The sequence below is a fragment of the Lepidothrix coronata genome, unplaced genomic scaffold (genome assembly GCF_001604755.1).
Source record: "Lepidothrix coronata isolate B3197 unplaced genomic scaffold, Lepidothrix_coronata-1.0 Scaffold24, whole genome shotgun sequence".
Lineage (NCBI taxonomy): Eukaryota > Metazoa > Chordata > Aves > Passeriformes > Pipridae > Lepidothrix > Lepidothrix coronata.
In genome coordinates, this window is record NW_016690204.1 from 6,269,778 (window position 1) to 6,277,507 (window position 7,730).

Consider the following 7,730-nt stretch of genomic DNA (forward strand, 5'->3'; position numbering starts at 1 on the left):
TGTTTGGTTTGTTTTGATTCTTTACTGGAAGGTTCTGGTATGTGCCAAAGCACCATCATTCTAGTGTCAGTGAAAGTAATGAGTCACTGGTATTCAGGTGAGGAAGAAAGTGGTGGAATTCATAGTTTGAACATGGGCCTATCAACACAAAGGCAGCATAGAAAATGTTTCACAGAATATTCTATGTTGGAAAAGACTCATGAGGATCATCCAGTCCAACTCCTGGCCCTGCACAGGACACTCCAACAATCCCACCATGAGCCTGAGAGCCTTGTCCAAACACTTCTTGAGCTCTGTCAGCCTTGGGGCCGTGACCACTGCCCTGGGGAGCCTGTTCAGTGCCCAACCACCCTCTGGGGGAAGATCCTTTTCCTGAGATCCAATCTAAACCTCCCCAACTTCAGACCCTTGTCCTGGTTGATGCTTTGCCTGATGCCCCCCAGGACATGCTTGACCCTCCTTGGCTGATACCTTGCTGCTAAAAACAGTTTCATGTCTTTGTCTTCATATCTCTGCCTAATTCTCCACAGAGAGCTCTTGGTACAGCAGTGAAACCTGGGCTGCACAAGCTGTGCTGAAAAATTGATGTTACCTTGTTGCCATTATTTACGTTACTAAGCTAAAAACATGAGGCCTATGAGTTTTTAAACACTAATATTTTAGAGAATCAGAAGGATTTTATTCAATGTTTATGGCAGACTGGCAGCAAACTTGTAAATCTCAGCCTAATAAAAACAGAAACCAGGGTCATTTCTGCAGGAATGACTTTTGAAGTTAGTCAGGATTCTGCAAAACAGTCATTGCAGCCTTATCTTGGGAGCTCTGCCAAGAGTCCTCGTGGCCTGTAAATTCTGCATTCTTTGTGTCCATTATAAGTGGTACCTCCTTCTCCCCAAGCTTTGTTAACCTCCCCCTAAATCTGAAATCATTGAAGTATATCAAGTCCTAAACCTTAAGAAGGCAATTCTACCAACAAGGAATTTACCTTTCTGACACCTGAACATCACTTTGAGAAGCAATGTCCAATACTGTATTTTAGAAAGAAAAAAGATTAGACCCCTCTCTAAATTGCAGCCCAAGGTCCTTCCATAAATTTTACAGGTCTATACCAATATTCTACTAAGTATTCTTTTACTATCCTTTTAAAGTTGCTTGGTTTTGTAGAAGTAATTCTGAATGCTACAATTTGAGCTGGGATTCTGTTGTTCTACGAGGGTGGCCACTGTTAGAATTGCCCCAGAGCTACCCCTCTTCTCCAACATACACAGTAATCCTCTGGTGGGTCAGAGTAAGAAGTGAGTTTACTCCCTCAGAATGTCTCTGCATTTTTATCTCTCCTGCTGCCCACCAAAAACCTCAAGTCTTGAATTCAGCCAGCCTCAAACATCATTAAATACTTCCCCTATTTAAATCTGCAGCAGTTTCATGCAGCATCTGGAATTTCAAGGGGAAGGCATTCCTCCCATATATGATGGAGAAACATCAGAGATTTTCCTACGTGAGTTGCCATCATGTGCCATGAACACAGCTCCTCAGACTGTCAGTGGCTGCTATGCCAGTTGAGAAAAACTGCCCCTGTTGTGGTCTCTTAAATCTACTTTGCGTGTCTGGTTCTGTGAGAGGTGGCAAAGAACAACTTTTATTATGGCCCAGCTATAAAAATGGGTGTTTGGTAGTCACCCTGAAGGGGTAAATGTCTTTGTAGCTGCTCGTGCATTATGTTCAGCTCTCTTGTCCTCCCTATCTAGTCTCCAGTTACGTACTTTGCACTGTGTATGCCACAAGGCATTCTCAACATGCAATAAACAAAAGTAAATCTTTAACAAAGCAAAAAAGAAAAATAAAGCTATTTTACCAGAAATGTACTTCCTCTTGGCTCATTATCTGTCATGTTTTGAGGCTTGAAACACAGAGGTTTAAACAACAGAGGGGAACCAAAGTGCCAAAGTACAGGTCTACTTTTTCTTCTAGATCCCTTATTGTTATAGCAGAACCTACAGCCTTGAAATAAACACTGGGGCAAAATTTCTAGGCCTGGCTTACAGATGGGATCTTTAAACTCCAGTCTGCTACATGGCTGCATAAACAAGCCTGATGCTGAATACAGGAGATGTATTCAAATATAATCTAAATATTTTTTTCTTTATTTGCTACTAGATTTTACTGCCTTGAAAATTGCCACGATTTCCTTTCATCATCAGATACACTTAAAAGTGGAGCAGTAATTCCACCCAGGAAGAAACAATTCACTGGGAGGAACTTGCTAAATCTTTATAAAAATTTTAAGTAACCTACTGCAGATTCTCGTTCAGATGCAAGATACCTTTGCAGAATGAGAAGAATTTGATGTTTCTTCCAAACACTTGTTTATGGTCAACATCAGAAAGTGCAACACTGGAAAAAGAAGTTCTCTCATTATCCAACAGCACAATTTTGACTTGCAGTGCAGGTGGGTAACAGGTTTTGCTGTAACTGTGTAAGTGGCAACTGAGAAGAGCAGATTAATTGATTTTCCTTATGGAGAAGTAAATCCCTTGGATGTGTGTTCTAATCTTCCTTCGAATCAGAATTTGCCTTTTAGAGGCATTTTTCTTTGAAGTTGCTGCCTACATCAATTCAAAACAGAAGAAACAGTTTTGTTGAAGTATGAGTAGAAATAAGGTCCAATTCATTTAGGAGAGCATTGCTCCTGGACTATTACATGAAAAAGACTGTTTCTCTTAGTTTTATCAGCATAAAACTACACTGAATAAGATGCCTTCAGTTTTACTTTGCCATCTTGTGGAGCAGAAGAAATGCCGAAGGCAGCTAAGGGTTTCCCTTGCAGAAAGTTGGGAATCACTTGCAGTCACAACAAATCTGAATGAATTTACCACAGCTTGGGGAAGAGGGAAGTTCCAGCTTCTTCTGCAATCACTGAGCTCTTGAATGGGTTCAACAGATTTAAAAAGAAAAAAAAAACAAACAAACAAGCAAAAAGCCAAAAGTATTGTCTCCGTTATGTGGCCAGGGAAGTTTTCAGAAGCCTTTCTCAGCACCATCAGTCACATTCAAGACCCCCCCTAGGCACCAGTTATCTTGACTAAGTCTCCTTCTTGATGGGAAGTGCAGAGTTCAAGCCACCTGAGAAACTGTGTATTAAGAGAAGAAACTCAATTTAAACTGTGACCCTTGGCCAGTCCCTGCAACTCATTGGGCTGCTGCACCGTAGTCACGCAAATGCCAGATGAGGAAAGCTCAGAGCTCCAGGGCAGAAGTGTGGTTGGCTGTGAAGGGATATACTAACGTGAGAATGGTGGACTTCTTGTGGAGAAAGAACTCCCCTCCGTGGGATAGTTCCAAGAGAGCAGTTAGTTTGCGATACATCATCATGATTGCCACTTAAACATGAGAAAAGAAGATTTTCTGCAAGTGTTTCACACCTTAAGCAGTGTCCACCTTTGAATGTGCCCAGGTGGTGTTCACCAGAAGCAGGAGATTAGAGACTTTTTGACCCAAAAATGGTATTGTTTCTTCTCTTATGTCTATACTGGAGATAGATCAAAAGTGGGATGGCCTTTGCATAGGTGTTAAGATATAAAGATTTCAACTTGGCTCCTGTTTTTCTCTTCCCACAAGTTTTAAGAATTCCTGAGGAGTTTTCCAATAAGATCTGTAAGATCATAATCTGGGAGGAAGCCTAGTTCCTATACAGCTGCCCCTGGCTTTTGCTAAGCTATAGGCAAACATACCAAGCAACAATGTGCTAGAAGTACTCTGCCTTTGACCTCAAAACTGATTATCTTGTAGCTAAGGCCAAAATAAGAGAAAGGGGACTAGAGTGGCTTAAGCTTTGAAAACTTGATTCAAGTACTTTTGCTGCTACAGTCCTAATTTTAAATCAAATGTGATTTCTATTTCTGCTTTTGGTTTTGAATTTGTAGAAAGAAAAAAATTTTCTTACTATCTTGACACCAGATAAAATCTATTAAGGCTCATGTCATACCCAGATGCCATGAACTGAAGGACATAACTGGCCTACCTTGGTACACTTTCAGCTGCCTCACTGTCCCTGGGAAAAACAGTGAAATTAATTGCTGACATTTTACTAATATTATTTGGATTCCAAAATCAGCTGTAGACCTTTGGGTGGCATCATATTTACTTAGAAGTGATACTTCCCCTCGATGCAGAGAAATCAAAAGCTCAACTTCTCCTTTTCAACTCACTTTCCTCTTTAAAATGTATCATAGCACAAACAGTGTGTGTGAAAAAGAGAACTAAGTCAGGCCATACGTTTTTACTATTTGTTGCTTTTTATGTTGGTATTGCTTGGCACTTTCCATTGCTAAGGCAGGTCTTTTCTTTTGGATCTTGAGAAGAACATTACCATGACAATCCCTAGAAGAGACACAGCTGCTATGAAACATCCCTCTTAGCTAGGAAAGCTGTGTGTGAAGTAGAGAGAATTCACAGAACAGGAAGGGAAGCTGACCAGTAAAGCAAAGTAATGAACTGCTGATGCCTGTGTATTTATACAGGCTTGAGACATTATAATCAGAAAGTAGGGAAATTTGTTTAATAGACTTTCCAGTCTATGAAAACTTGCTCAACCAGCAGTACCTCAAAGCTATTCAGCCTGGATAGAAGGAATCCCAAACAAAAATTCTAGGGAAACAAATTTATGGCCAGAGAGGCCAAAGCAGTAGCTGACTGGAAAACCAGAGCTCAAATGTAGACCCAACAGCTCAGCCAACATGAAAGGAATTTTCAAGGAAGCACAGTTCCTTGATCATAACACAGTATGGAAATCTATAGGGACTTTGCAGCAATGCCCATGAGCGGGAGAAAATGCCTCCCTCAGTGAATATCCAAGGACCAGCACATCCCCAGACTTTGTTACACTTTGCAAAGCAGAACTGTAGGAATTTATTTTGGATAAATCTCTGAAAGAAGGCTTTGGTTACCAGTGTTGTGCCTTCCATCATGAATGCACGCTCACATGGGATTTCCTCAGTAATTCCACCAGGGTTTGCAGCTCTCAATGGAAACCTTTTTATGCATATTATGAACGTGACTTCCTGTAGGAAAGGAAAGCTGTGATATTACGAAAAATTATTTGAACATAAATGATTTGCCTTTTAGGTTGCAAGGGTGTCTTACCTGCATGAATTGCTGCTGGTCATACCTGCAGCTTCCTCAGAAGGTAATTTTCTCAAGTGAGCTTAGGAACTCAGAAGGTTCAGAATTTCCAGTCTGGTGGGTACAAAGACAGATTATGGCCTCAAATATTTGTGGTCATTCAGAATCTCACAGAACTTTGGACAGGAATTTTCAGAAGGCTGACAGAGCAAGACCCAAAGACATAGATAAAAATACAAGAGGAAATGCTGAGGATACAAATTAAGATAGTTCATAAGAGGGCAAAATACTGACCTGGAAGATTCTAGATCTGTTATTACGTGCATTCAAATTAACAACAAGAATTCTTTTTCTAAGTGTAGAATACTATAGACAGTGGCCTAGTGCCACTTATGCTGGGAGTATATACAGTCTGCTTTCTTCTTCTGATAAAATCCCTGTTGTGCTTGAAGAGGTGTCTGCTTCTTCCCATTTTTGTAATGTAGCACTTAAAATCTGTGTTCAAAGATCTTGAAGATCTGAAGCATTAGTCTTCATCCATCACATGTTCAACCATGGTCACTGTTTTTTAGATTTTGTAGGTTCAAAGACATTAGTTCACTAGGAAATTACTCAAATTTTATTAGAGACTTCAGCTTCCTTTGAAGCAAATTCTCTTCTGGAATTCTTGTTGAAATTTGGTCATTTGTCAGTCTTAAGTTCAATCATTGCTTCACTCTGAAGAAGCTTTGCAAGTAAAACTTGGGTCAGGAACAGATTGATATAAGCAGGTTTCTCTTTATCTACAGATGTTTACAGAAAAGTCCCAGATTTCTCTCTCTGGTAAAGTGCATTATTGACATCTGTTTAGAAGTGTTTCCAGTACTACTGAATATGTTCTGCCTCCTCTTTTTGCAGCAGGGCAGTTTCTCAGCAGACATTGAAGCAAAGAGGCTGATGGTTCTCTGAAAAGTTTAGACAATTCTCAGCTGTCTCACACCCTCCCGTTTTCCAGTCTGCTTTTCCCTCTGTCTGTAAGACCACTTCCATAGAGTATTCCACTAGATGAACCATTATTTGCTCAAGCCATTGCTTTCTGCTGTTTCCAAGCAGATTATGAGTGTTGTACAAGAAGCGGACAACCAGTCTTTGCTGCAGTCACGAACTGGAATCACAGCTGAGTAAACAGCTGAACTCCTGTTCCCCTGGTTTTTGATCTTGAAGTACAGAGATTGCCTCCTGGGACTTCCGTCTCAGAAGCTGGTAAAAAATCTGCCTGCAGGGCTGGTGAAGAAAATTGTCACTTAAGGGGTTGTGCTGCACACCAGAATAGGGCTAAAAAATAACCCTCTTAAATTTTATGATTGTTTTATTGTCTCCAATCAGAACAGAGCACTGAAATACAGAACTTGTATTTGCGCAGCCTTTCATTATTTCCTGCTCTGAGTGCTGTTATTCTGAGATGTTGCTTTTCTTCTAATGTGCACAGAGGAATTCCAGCACAGCCTAGATGGCTGGAGAGGCTGGTGTTCTGCACCACAGGTTGGGCTCCATGTCTGTGAATACAGGGAACAGATCAGCTGCTCCCAGAGAGGAAACAGTTTTGTCCCTTCTCAGCGAGCACTTTCCCATGGAATCTGCTGGATCTCCTCTGCAAAGACAAAAGGCTTACACAGGTCAGCAGCTGCTTTGCTCGTAGGAGCTGCTGCCTTGTGCAGAAGCAAGTTGTTTTCAAGCTGCTGAATAAAATCTTGCCTTAATAAAGCAGGAAATCCTGGATGTCATTGTGTTTGTCAGATCCTTCTTCCCTCCTTTTCCCTTGGTGGAACTATTCTTTAAAGCTATAGCCAACGGAATAATACTACAAAAAGTATTTGCTCACTTGAGAACATAGTCTCTTTTGTAACTAATTTCTAATTTGTATCAGTCTGTGCAAGACAAAAGCAAGCAGATAAACTTGCAGAGCCACACAGAAGCAGCTACAGGCATCATGATGGGAATGCTCATGAATGAACTTGGTTTTCAAAAGGCTGTTTGTCTTACACCAGGTAGGCACTGGCAAGGTAAGTGATGATTAGATGAATAAACGTTCTGTCGGATGCTGCTATGAGCAAACCATGAACACCACGTGCAAGCCAGGCAAGATTTATGAGCTCCTGTTTCACAGAGCATCCTACTTGTTATTCTAGACCAATGGCAAGAGACTCATGCTTGAGATATCAAACCAGTTTTATACTGGTAGAGTCTGTGAACACATGAAAGACACACTTTCACTTCTGTTACCCCAAGTGGAGCTGCAAGGTAAGTGTTTGCTTTGCTATTCCTGATAACCAGCATGACGTTGGGACAGATTTGAACTGGAATGAAAAAGGAGAAGAATAATTTTGGAAATTGTCACTGTCAGCTCTCACCCAATTACAAATTCCAACCAGATAATTCAATCTGTTCCTAACTGGCGACAAGAGCAAGATCTTAGCGGTGGCAGTGACCAGTGAAGGTAACAGTGCTTGTTGTACTGGGGTTGCTAGAAGGGAGGTTCCTCTTACTTTTCCTCCCTGGAATTCCCCCTCTGAGTGTTCTGGTTTACTTATTTCCTCCCTTCTGCTGTCACTTTCAATTTGCCCTGGGCA